The sequence below is a fragment of the Vombatus ursinus genome, unplaced genomic scaffold (genome assembly GCF_900497805.2).
Source record: "Vombatus ursinus unplaced genomic scaffold, bare-nosed wombat genome assembly UNPS02014791.1, whole genome shotgun sequence".
Classification (NCBI taxonomy): domain Eukaryota; kingdom Metazoa; phylum Chordata; class Mammalia; order Diprotodontia; family Vombatidae; genus Vombatus; species Vombatus ursinus.
This window is the reverse complement of record NW_020954569.1, coordinates 5,064,899-5,078,186: the sequence shown is the minus strand read 5'-3', so window position 1 is coordinate 5,078,186 and position 13,288 is coordinate 5,064,899. Positions and strand designations below refer to the sequence as shown.

General features: G+C 37.1%; 1 pseudogene; it reads right to left on the bottom strand.

The window, feature by feature from the left end:
* Positions 1–388: 388 nt before the first annotated feature.
* Positions 389–13,288, bottom strand: part of LOC114048072 — a 32,546-nt pseudogene continuing 19,646 nt past the window's right edge.

Genomic DNA, 13,288 nt, shown 5'->3' with positions numbered 1-13,288 from the left:
GTTTTTAGCTAAAGCCAGGCAAAGTATAAGATTGCACAGATTGGAGATCTTTGGCTGAACAGCTTGATTAAGCTGCTGCAGAGATTAGAGTTTATAGTGTACTAGGAGGTTGTGGCAGTTCTCAATTGATCCTTTGAAACATTGCAGTTTTTCCATTTGTTTAAACAGATCAACCTGCCCTTTCAGAATCCTAAATAATGTGGGGTTCAAGGTTGATGGAGGATGGGGAGTGATGGATAAATGGAGATGCCTGAATGGAATTCCCTCATCGGCCAAATTGAGTATTTGAATGTTAGCAGCTCTATATCAATAGAATGTATATGACAAACTTTGATTATTATCACAGACTCAGTTAGGGTTACCTACTCAGTACAGTGATAAAGAGCTCTTCATGTAACAGACAGTCATTGAGATCTATTAACTTAGATACTAGGGCAACAAGGTGCTGCAGTGAGAGCACCAGAGTCAGGTGGACCTGAGTTCAAATTAGGCCTCAGACACTTGACACTTACTAGCTCTGTGACCCTGGGCAAGTCACTAAACCTCATTGCCTAACAAAAAAAAAACCCAAAAAATAAAAACAAATAAGAGGTGAAGTCTTTGTCTATAATATGGTAATAAGCAAAATTCTTTACTCACTGGAAAAAGTAGCTTTTTTTTTTGGACTTTTCTACAATTTTTAAAAAAATATTTTCCAAGAAATCTTCAGCAGTGAATCTTTCACACTCTGTCTACCCTAATAGTGTTCTTCAAGGTACTTTTCAAGAGATCTGACATGGGTAGCAACCATTTCTAGGAGATGATGTAAGTTATTGCTCACTTTTTGTCTTTCTTCAGTTGTCATTTGTAACACCAGCTGGTATTGCTGTTGAATGTTATCCAGTTCATTCACGGCTTCACTGAGGCCCTCATTAACTCTACTTTCAAGTAAATGTTCATGTGTTTTTGGGGGGGACTTTACTTCAATGGCACATTTTCTGTCTTTCTCTTCAGCTTTCTTAATTCTTTTGTTGTTTGAGATCCTTCATTTTTGGATTTCATCATTTAACATTTTTATACTACTCTTCACTTCTATTACCATAGTGTTCCCTTGTTCTAGGGTCTCTTCTGAAACTATTTTTTAATGTAGAATTTTGCTTATTTATTTTTCATTTTGGTTCACAAGCTCCTAAGTGGTAAATAGACTTGAATCCTTTATTAGACAGGATAATTTGCACCAGTGTCAGGATTAAACTTAATTTCAAAGTCATAACCTTTGGAATTCTCTTTACTCTTATTCCAAAGAGGTTAAATTTTGAAATTTTGAATTTTTGAATTTTTAAATTTAATTTTTTTCAAGTTTGTAATATTCTGCAAGTTGTGCTTCAGTCAATTTCTTTGCTTCTAGCATATTTTTGTTTCTCATCCTATAACTGCTTTTGTTCTGTCTCTAGTTCTGTGGTTAATTTTTTGATGGTTTACTGGAATAAATTTCTTTCATGATGTATTCTCTATGTTGGCAATTGAATGCTTGTGGATATCAATAATATTTTGTATCTGGGCTTCTCTTTATTGCTTCTAATTCTAGTTCTGTTGTAGGAGCTTCTTCATTGAGACTAATTTCTGGTCAAGAATGGTGGAAGAAGACTCCAAATTGTTCATATATGTCTAGTACTTATGAATAACTGCTTCTAAATATGATTTCAATTTTCTTAGTGATACCTGATTCATTTGACTTGTTTTTTCTCTATTGTTCCAGTCTTGCAATTTCTTCAGTTAGCCTTTTGTTTCTGAAGCCAAAGATTCTAGCTTCATCCCTGTGACTTTTCCAATCTTCTTACACGTAAGGGTAAGACAGATAATGGGGCGTGGATCAAAGAGGCTAGGGTCAGGGAGAAGGGTCCTGGAGTTGCCAACAGCACCCCAGGAAAGTGTTGGCGCTGCCACCCAAGACTTACTTTCATGAGTTCAAATCCAGTCTCAGACACTAGCTGTGTGACCCTGGGCAAGTCATTTAACCCTGTTTGCCTCAATTTTGTCATCTGTAAAACGAGCTAGAGAAGGAAATGGCAAAACACTCCAGTATCTATGCCAAGAAAATCCCAAATGGGGTCATGAAGAGTCAAACACAACTGAAAAACTGACAACTGAACGACATTGTCCAGAGAAGTTTAGTCATTTGCCCAAGGCCAGCCAGATATAGCCAGCAAAGCCAAGAATTGAGCCCCGTTTGATTTACCCCAAGTGACTGATCTAATACTCTTTCCATTGTCCTTTGTCCCATATTGCTGCTCTAGATTTAGCTTTATCCTTACCACTTAAAAAGGTATCTAACCTCTTATTTTTAAACATTCTTTAATGATGTATCAGTCTCAAAAAGGTAACTCCCTCTAAGCCTGACCAGCTCATGACACTTTTATACACCCTCTCATACTTGTGCTGATTATGTGGCTCAAATTACAAGTCAGCTCTCTGTTACGTTGGGAAAGAGTTAATTTGAACTTTTGTTATTGTTTCAGCCCCTTCTGACTCTTCATGACTTCTTTGGGAATTTTCTTGGCAAAGATACTGGAATAATTTGCCGTTTCTTTGTCTACTTAATTTTAAAAATGAGGAAACTGAGGCAAATAGGGTTAAATGACTTGCCCAGGGTTACACAGTTAAATAAGTGTTTGGAACTGGATTTGAACTCAGAAAAATGTATCTTCCTGATTCTGAGTTATATCCATAGGCTGAAGGAAATTTTACCTTTCTTTTAAGAAGGCATTTAAGATACTCCAGAGCCTTTGGGTTTTCATTTTGAACATGTTACCATTGCAAATTTATAGAGAGCTCTGACAAATAGCATGGCATCTTTGAGTATAAATATTAGGGGAGGGAATCAAGTGTTTACTTCTGACCTGTTATATTATTAGTATCACTGAGCACCAGACATACCATGGTTTAGTAATCAGATATTTAAGAGGCAGTGTCATGTCATGAAATGCAGCCTAGTGTTACATAAAGGCCACATTTTATTCCTGCCTTTTTTTCTGCCTTGCCAACACTCACATCCCTTCCTTTCCTCTTCTTATTCTGGGAATGCTAACTGAATCAACACTGTCCTATCGTTCCTCAAAAGGATGTGTCAGTAAATTGCCCTGTGACTCAGTTTGCCACCTTATGACTTCCTAGAGCACAATACCGTTCCCTTCCCCTATATTTGTTTCCTTCTGTTACATGTGTCAGTAAATTGCCCTGTGACTCAGTTTGCCACCTTATGACTTCCTAGAGCACAATACCGTTCCCTTCCCCTATATTTGTTACCTTCTGTTACAATGTAAGCTCAGGAGAAAAATCTTATTTTTTCTGTGCTGTGTCCACTGAGTTTGGTACATTGTATTAGCTTAATAATTTTTTTTTTTTGTGTTGGTTTTCCCCTCCTATTTAAAGCACATTGAACTTGAAATCTGAAAGACTTGGGTTCTAGTACTGCCTCTGACACTTTTACCTAAGAGTCCATAGGCAAATCATTTACCCTTTCTAAGCCTTAGTTTCCTCATCTATAAAATCGGCTGGCTGCACTACTTTGGTAGTTCTCTGACTTCTCCATCATGCTCAAGAAAACTCATTTTTGGTAAAACCTCTTCATCTTATGAGATCTTACCAGACTAGGTACTCTGCCTCTTCACCACCCTCTGCTCTCTCGTTGAGGGGGTGAAGCCCTGAACTCCAAAACTTCCATTTAAGAAAGGAGCTCAGCTGAAAACTTCTCATTTCCTACTTGGCTGCACTATTTTGGGATATCTCTGACTTCTCACCATGTTCCAGATCATTGAATACCTTCCCTCTGACCCCTGTTTCAGCTTACTTTTGTGTGTTGTCTTCATTAGATTTTAAACTCCTTGAGGGGAAGGACTTTTTTTTGTTCTTTTTGTATTTGTATTTCCAGCATTTAGCATGGTGCCTGACACAAAGTAGTCACATGGTGAATATTATAAACTATTAAATCAACTGTCTGGTATTTTGAAGATCAAATGAAATGTTGTGTATGGCACTTTGCAAACCTGAAAGCACTGTATAAATTTCAAATAATATTCATAGTATTGGTGCTTTTCACATTTTTCCATTTATCACAATCCATAGATAGCTATTTTTCTTATGTGGTAGAAGATCCTGTGCAGCAGCCTTTCTTGGAAATAAATAATGCCTTTGAGGGTAAATTACAATACTGTTACAGTGCAGTAGATGGTGCCATCAACCAGACTACAAGTGATCTTGTTCTCTAGCTGCACGCAGTGGTTTGGTGTGAATTGATTTCACAGAGCAGATAGTAGCACGTCCTGCTCACTTTCTAGTGTGAAACCAAGACTGATTTGTTTTCTATTTTGATACATCATGTGCTAAGAAATTTGGAGTGTTCTTGCTTTTTGTCATTTAAAGCCAGGACTGTGGAGGAAATTGAGAAAATCTTATTTATTTGTGTGGTTACTATTTTTTTAAAAGTTATGAGGAGCATCACATGTACAAAGTCTATAGAAAAGAAAATTTGAGTAAATTATTTTTATGTGTCAAAGGAGGTATGCTTACAGAGTTTTAAAAAATGTAAACTATAGGACTAATAAATTATCTTGGAACCTCAGTGTTTTGAATTGGTTTACTGAATCTTTTATTATCTCTTTATTGTTTTCCACATAAAACACCAATGTCAGAATAAGGACTATCTCGGGTGATGCTTGTGAAAATGTCTGGGAATTGTAAGCACCTGAGGTCCTTAATGCTAAGTGTTCTATTTGAGACCAATTGGGCTGCTTCATTAGCCTCTCTGTTATCTCACCTGGCATGCCCTCCCCACCCCTTCCAGCTCTAGAACCATAAGTCAGTCCTGCCAGGAGTATATGAAAAGGTGTGTCAATCTGTGGTCTTTTGGATTCACTGTTTTTTAAAACTTTTTAAAACAAAATGCCCAGCCCCCAGCCACTCTTCCCCTTTTGTAAGTTCCTTGATGGTACAGACTGTCTTCATTTTTTTTTATCCCCAACACTTGACACATAAGTGCTTATTAAATGTTTTTTCATTTATTAAAATGAGAAAGTGAGTGACAGACCATTTCCCTCTATAGGAGCAGTCCTTTCAAAGAGTAGAAGATGGAGCATTTGGCAGTTGAACCAGACCAACTTAATACACTTTTCAAATAAATATTTTGGCATTTTAGAGAGGAAACTGCCCTTCCTCATACAAATTATTGAACTTTGAGTTGTGGAAGAACAGAATTATGAACTTCAGAGCCATGCTTTAAAAAATTAGCTAATACCTTCAGATAGATAACATTTCCTCTATAGAAGGCATTTATAATTTCATATATCTTTCACTAAGTGCCCCCAATCTTCCCTGCTTAACATTTTCTGCTGAGTGTACATGGAATAAAAACTATCCTGGCCCTCACCACCTGGAAAGCTTAGGTAGGTTAGATTTTAGCCCTCTGGGATTTTCTAGTACCCTTAAGGGAGTTTGGGATATTTAGAATCTCTGTAAAGGCTCTAAGTCCTACCAGTAGTGTGTCCTTAATTGTAGGGGTAGTCCTTTGCATCCCCATTATATTTAGTCACTTAAAGTAATATTAGCTCTTACGTGAATATTTACTTCAAAAAGTTATAATTGGGGCAGCTAGGTGGCGCAGTGGATAGAGCACTGGCCTTAAGAGTCAGGAGGACCCCAGTTCAAATACAGCCTGAGACACATAATACTAACTAGCTGTGTGACCCTGGGCAAGTCACTTAACCCTGATTGCCTCACCCAAAAACAAAACAAAACTAGAAAGTTATAATCACAGATATGCAAACTTATACCCCCAAATGTGGGAGGCAGAACCCTCTGCTCTTTCCCCCAGCCCCCTCTCAAGCACTACTTCATTCCCTGGGGAAGTGAAAAGGGTTAAGTCTGTCAATAGGACCAGAACTGGCCTCCAAACTGTGGATGGCTGGAGTCAAACAAAGCAGGCTAGAGACAGGAGAGTCAAGGATCAAACAGAAGTTTAATGCTCAAAGTGAAGGAAACTGCTTGCAAGCAATGACACGTGTGCTCAAGCCTCGCACCTAGTTGGGGAACCCAAGGTATTGTGGGGATATCTCAGTATTTATCAGTGGCTACAAAGTTAGCTGTAGCCCTGACAATGAGGGGTAATTGCAACAATGAGACAAGTTTGATTCATAGCTGGGCTTCATGACCAGAACATGGGTACTTGTCTGGTGCTTCTCCAAGCTCAACACCTGGTGCTGGTAAAAGCAATACCCCATGTGGGATTTTGCCAGAAGGTGAGATGATCCAAAAGGTGAGTGCAAAGGTTTGTTGCTATGCCAAGTTCAAGGCACAGTTTGCTTGCTGGGTCTTAGCTCGGGAAAACGGTATCTCATAATATCCTATTATCTTTTTTTCCCTTAATATTAAACGATTTATTTTTAGTTTTCAACATTTATTTCCACAAGATTTTGAGTTCCAGATTTTCTCCCCATCTTGCCTCTCCCCCCACACCAAGATGGCGTGCATTCCCCTAATCTTCCCTCCCTTCTATCTCCCCCTCTTCTGTTACCCCTTCTCTTTCTGTTTTCCTGTAGGGCAGGATAGATTTCTATACCCCATTGCCTGTATATCTTATTTCCCAGTTGCATGTGAAAACAATTTTTAACATTTGTTTTTAAAACTTTGGGTTCCAAATTTTCTCCCTCCCCACCCACCCTCATTGAGAAGGCAAGCAACTCAATACAGGTTATACATGTGTAGTCATGCAAAACACTTCCATAGTAGTCATGTTGTGAAAAACTATATTTCCTTTCATCCTATCCCACTCCCCATTTATTCTATTCTCTCTTTTGACCCTGTCCCTCCTCAGAAGTGTTTACTTCTGATTATCCCCTCCACCAATCTGCCTTCCCCTATATCATCCCCCTGCTCTCTTATCCCTTTCCACCCTATTTTCCTGTAGGGTAAAATAGATTTCCATACTCAATTGAGTGTGTATGTTACTCCCTCCTTAAGTCAAATCCAATGAGAATAAGATTCACTCATTCCCTCTTACCTTCCCCCACTTCCCCTCCACTGCAAAAGCCTTTTTTTGTCTGTTTTATGTGAGATAATTTACCCCATTCTACCTCTCCCTTTCTCCTCCCAGTATAATCCTCTTTCACCCCTTAATTTTATTTTTTAGATATCACCCCTTCATCTTTAACTCACCCTGTGCCCTCTATCTATTTATACATATAATTTTTTTTCCCTCCAACTGCCCAATACTGACAAAGGTTTCATGAGTTACAAATATCTTTCCGTGTAGGAATGTAAACAGTTCAACTTTAATAAGTCCCTTATGATTTCTCTTTCCTGTTTATCTTTTCATGCTTCTCTTGAGTCTTGTATTTGAAAGTCAAATTTTCTATTCAGCTTTTGTCTTTTCATCAAGAACGCTTGAAAGTCCTATATTTCTCTGAATGTCCATTTTTTTTCCCCTGAAGGATTATACTCAGCTTTGCTGGTTAGGTGATTCTTGGCTGTAATCCTATCTCCTTTGGCCTCCAGAATATTATATTCCAAGTCCTCTGGTCCCTTAATGTAGAAGCTGCTAAATCTTGTGTTATCCTGATTGTGTTTCCACAGTACTTGAATTGTTTCTTTCTGACTGCTTGCAATATTTTCTCCTTGACCTGAGAACTCTGGAATTTGGCTACAATATTCCTAGGGGTTTTCCTTATAGGTGGATTCTTTCAATTCCTATTTTCACCTCTGGTTCTAGAATATCAGGGCAGTTTTCCTTGATAATATCTTGAAAGATGATGTCTAGGCTCTTTTTTTGATCATGGCTTCCAAATAGTTCAACAATTTTTAAATTATCTCTCCTGGATCTATTTTCCAGGTCAGTTGTTTTTCCAACGAGATAGTTCACATTGTCTTCTATTTTTTCATTCTTTTTGTTTTGTTTTACAATGTCTTGATTTCTCATAAAGTCACTACCATCCATTTGCTCCATTCTAAGTTTTAAGGAAGTCTTTTCCTCAGTGAGCTTTTGGACTTCCTTTTCCATTTGGCCAGTTCTGCTTTTTAAGGCATTCTTCTCCTCATTGGCTTTTTGGACCTCTTTTGCCATTTGGGTTAGGCTATTTTTTAAGGTGTTATTTTCTTCAGTATTTTTTTGGGTCTCCTTTAGCAAACTGTTGACTTGTTTTTCATGATTTTCTTGCATCACTCTCATTTCTTTTTCTAGTTTTTCCTCTACTTCTCTTACTTGCTTCTCAAAATCTTTTTTGAGCTCTTCCATGACCTGGGACTGATTCATATTTTTCTTGGAGGCTTTGTATGTAGGAGCTTTGACTTTGTTGTCTTCTTCTGGTTGTATATTTTAATCATCTTTGTCACCAAAGTAGGATTCAACGGTCTGACTTTTTTTGTGCTGTTTGCTCATGATCCTAGCCAATTATTTGACTTTTCAATTCTTTGTTAAGGTAGACGTCTGCTTCCAGTGTGGAGAAAGTACTGTCCCAAGATCCAGGGGTTTTGTGTAACTGTTTTCAGAGATACTTCCAGGGACCTGTAAATTCTCAGTTCTTCCAAGGTGGTATGATCAAAAACGAGGTGCTTACTCCTTTTCTGGCCTGGGCTCTGTTCTATGAATGACCACAAGCACTGTTTTCTGCCTTGAAACTATGAGGAGGATTCCCTCTCCACTGTCACTACAAGCTCTACCACACCAGCCAGTGCTCCTCCTTGTTCCAGGACCACCACTCAGAACTGCGCCCCAGATCCAAGCAAAGGCAAAGCAAGAGAATCCTGTCAGTGTCAGCAAAGAGATCCCTGCAATCCCCCTCTTAACAGCCATTTGATACTAAGTAAGTCAATTTACCTCTCTAGTCCACAGTTTCCTCATCTGGAAAATGAAAAAGTTAGTTAGTTAGTCAGTAAACATTTCTGAAATACCTACTATGTGCTAAGCTTTGGTGAGTCAAAGAAAAGTAAAAACAATCCCTGCTTTCAAGGAGTTTACAATCTAATAGAGAGACAATTTGCTATATACAAACAAGATATATACAGGATAAATTGGAGAAAATCAATAGGGAGAAAGCACTAGCATGAAGGGGAAACAGGAAGTGCTTCTCATAAAAGGTGGGATTTTAACTGGGATTTGAAGGAAACTAGGGAAGCCAAGAGATAGAGATGAGGAGGACTTATACTAAACAACCTCTAAGGTACTTTCTAGCTCTACGTTGATGATCTTATGATTGATGCTACGCCCTTTGACATCTCAGAGAATGGATCCCTAGTGATTAAGAATAAATTTGTTGGCCCTCTGGAGCACAGTTTCATTTGGGGCTTCCTTGCTCTCTGGTCTATGTTTAGCTTTCTTAGAATCTCACCAAGAAGTTTGACTGCCATCAACTCTCTTTTTTATAGATGCTTCCTAAATGAGATGATTACATCTATAATAGTTTGAGCCAAATTCATCCCCAATTACTAAGATTCCATGAAGCACCAAGAAGTATGTCTTTCTTGTCCACAAGAGGTTACCATTAAAGTTCAAAACAAAGGCTTATATCATCCCTGTAAACTCTTCAATTGCTCAGGGAGCCCCACTACCAATTATTCCCTACATGGCATTGGGATTATAAAAAGAAAGGGTAGTTAGACTAGGCCTCACTATAGCAGATAGTGCCATTTTTGTGGTTTATTTTGATTGTACAAAAGTGAAGTTATTTTTAAAAAATTCCTTCGTCAAAATCCAGTGATAGAAAACTAAACTAAACAAAGATAAACATCACAGCATTACAGAATTTTACAAATAAAAGAAGGCATCTCAGAAGTCATCTAATTCAACCTTTTCTTGAAACTGAATATATTCTACAATATAACTAATAAATCTTTGCTTAGTGACCTCTTGTGAGGGGAGCTCACTAATTCTGAAAGCAGATCATTCTGCTTTTGGATAGGTCTTTTCAATAGAGAATTTGTTTTTGTTTTTTCTCATATTAAGCCTAAAATCAGCTTCTCTGTAATCTACCACAAATTGCTCCCAGTTCTGCCTTCTAGGGCCAAGAAGAACAATCAAATTCCTTCACATGATAATTCTTCAAATATTTGAAGTAAGCTATCATTTTCTCCTAAGCCTTATTTCCCATGATAAACATCCCTGCTAAACATCCCTGTTTAGCATTTCCATGTTAAACATCCATCCTTCAATAGCATTAGGCTTAATGCAACCAAAATGAAAAGGAGTGCAGAAAATTGGGGGGAAATTTTTGCAACAGAGTATCTCTGATAAGGGCCTAATTTCTCAACTATCAAGAGAACTGAGTCAAATTTATAAAACTACCACAGTCCCCAATTGATGAGTGGTCAAAGGATACGAACAGACAGTTTTCAGACAAAGAAATCAAAGCTATCTATAGTCATATTAAAAAAAATACTCTAAATCACTACTGATTAGAGAAATGCAAATTAAAACAACTCTGTGGTACCACCTTATACCTATCAGATTAACTAATATGACATAAAAGTAAAATTATGAAAGTTGGAGGGAATGTGGGAAAACTGGGATACTAATACACTGTTGTTTGAGTTGTGAACAGATCCAACCATTCTGAAAAGCAATTTGGAACCATGCCCAAGGGTTATAAAACTGTGCATACCCTTTGATCCAGCAAAACCACTGATGGTCTATATCCCAAGGACATAAAAAAAAGGGGAGGGGGAGGGAGAGAAGAACCTATTTGTACAAAAACATTTATAGCAGCTCTTTTTGTGATGGCTAAGAATTGGAATTTAAAGGGATGCCCATCAATCACAGAATGGCTAAACAAACTGTAGTATATGATTGTGATGGAATATTATTGTGATATAAGAAATGACAAGCAGGATGACTCAAAAAAACCTGGAAAGACTTACATGAACTGATGCAAAGTGAAGTGAGCAGAACCAGGAGAACAATGTACCCAGTAACAGTAATATTGTTCAATGAAGAATTGTGAATGACAGCTATTCTCAGCAATAGAATGATCCAAGGCAATCCCAAAGGACTAATGATGAAACATACTCTCTGACTCCACGTAAAAAACTTACATTGTCAGTACAGACTAAAACATGTTATTTTTCGTGTTCTTTCTTTCATTCTTTTTTAAATTCTAGTTTTCTTGTACAAAATTACTAATATGAAAATGTTTTACGTGATTGCACATGTATAACCTATATCTGGTTCTTACCATCTCAGGAAGGAGGGAAGGATAGAATTTGGAACTCAAAACTTTTTAAAAAATGTTAGAAATTGCTTTAACATGTAATTGGGGATAAATAAAATATTATTTTAAAATAGCATTAGGCTTGTAGTAGATTTGGGGGGGACAATTTTCCATAGTCAATTCTCTGATAGATCAAAACTTCATGACATTCCTAAAATGTATGGAAGAACTTCTGAATAGAATCAGAAAAATAAATGCTTCGAGATATATCTGGGAAGAATACAAGGTCTAGAGTCAGGAGTCCTGGATTCAAATTCAAATCCTAGTTGTTGATACTTTTGTGACCTTGGGAAAGTTACAACTTCTCTGAGGCTGTCTCCTTAGGAGGGAAGATGGACTAGATGAACTCTGAGGTCCTTTCCAGCTCTAAGTCTATAAACTTGAGTAGTGAGTCTCAAAATGTGGTCCATAGGGTGGGTCCTAGATGAAAAATTGACGTACGCTAAAGCTTAGTGACTTCATGTTTAAAAATACTACCATCTAAGCATAGGTGTATCCTACTGTCTCTTAGCTCTGGACTGAAGTGAGGAATGCTACCCAAAGGAACAAGCGGGGAAAGAGGCCCAGAAAGCTTCACTGAAAGAGACCATATCTGATGCTTCACATTACTCTATCTCTCTTACTTTACTGTAACGTTCTTCCTTGAGGCAGGAGTGTGCTGAAGCCTGCTTGACAAGCCAAAGAGATCCTGATTGTTAAATTTTCTGTGTATTTATACACCTCAGAAATTGGCAAACAATATAAACCAGGGCTTAGATTTATTGTTTTGTTGATTGTCTAGAGTTAAGAAAGTGATGGAGAAAATAATACATATTAAATTGAAAAGTGTGTCCAGCTTTTCAGAGTTAGTTGTTTAACATTTACCAGAAGACTCCTGCTTGAAAACCCATGAATCCCTTTCTCTACCTCCCCTTCTTATTTTAGATCAAAATGACAAAGGATGTTGTTGTTTGGTTGGGGAGCAGGACTGAGAAGAAAGGAAATGAATTGGGCAGGTGGTTTACTACAAGTGTTTAAGAACCAAAGTGTTTTAAATGGCGATTTGTCTCTATTTCCTCCTCTGTAAAATAAGGGAGTTGGACTAGATGGCCTCTTGGATCCTGTCCATCTTTAAATCTATGATTTTATGATTCATACTTTGTTTATTTCATCTTTGTAATGGAAGAATGATAGCAGAGTTCTGGCCACTAGGTGGAATACTTAACACAATGTACATATTTTTCTATATCTGTGAATGTATATGTCTATAGAAACAAGTGGGGAATAGGACTATCTCATATATCCAGAATGGTAATTTCAATATTCATAATAAGGCTTCAGGCTATAATTCATTAGGATCCTTTTTGTATTATTTACCAATTGGTCTCTTTAGGCTTTATATCCTAACTAAAATAGCTTCATGTTCAGTAAATAAAGGCAGAAAGAATTAATAACCTGTCTCTGTCCATCCATCTGTCTGTCTATCTATCTATCTATCTATCTATCTATCTATCTATCTATCTATCTATCTATCTATCTATCATCTATCTCAATAGAGAGAGGAAAGATACATTAGCTTCCAAATGAGTAGTAAGGAAAACAGAAAAAAAATTTAAATGAGGTGTACATTTAATAAAAATTTAAGATAAAGCAGCTTATTGTCCATGAATTATACAAACTTCACATTTATTTGAACAACCTTCTAATAATAAAATAATATCCAAAAAAATTCATCATATACCCATGCAAATTGTTTTATACTGTACAATATCAATTTCTAGTTTTATAATTAATTTGAAATATGTATTTGTACTTTCATACACTTTCCTCAATATACAAGGTATTTTATAGATAACTTTAAATATGGAACATCTTTTTTGTGTAATATAAAACTGAAAACTAGGGAAGTCACTGAGGAGAGAAAAAAAATCCTAATTTTTAAGGAAGAACAAAAAAATAACAAAATCAAACTGCAGGCAGAAAGTGGTCAAGCTGACATCCCTGAAGGACATTGCAATTCTCTTGAGGAGCTGATTATGGCATTTTGTGGCGTTTTTCCTGAGGTAAATGAAATCACT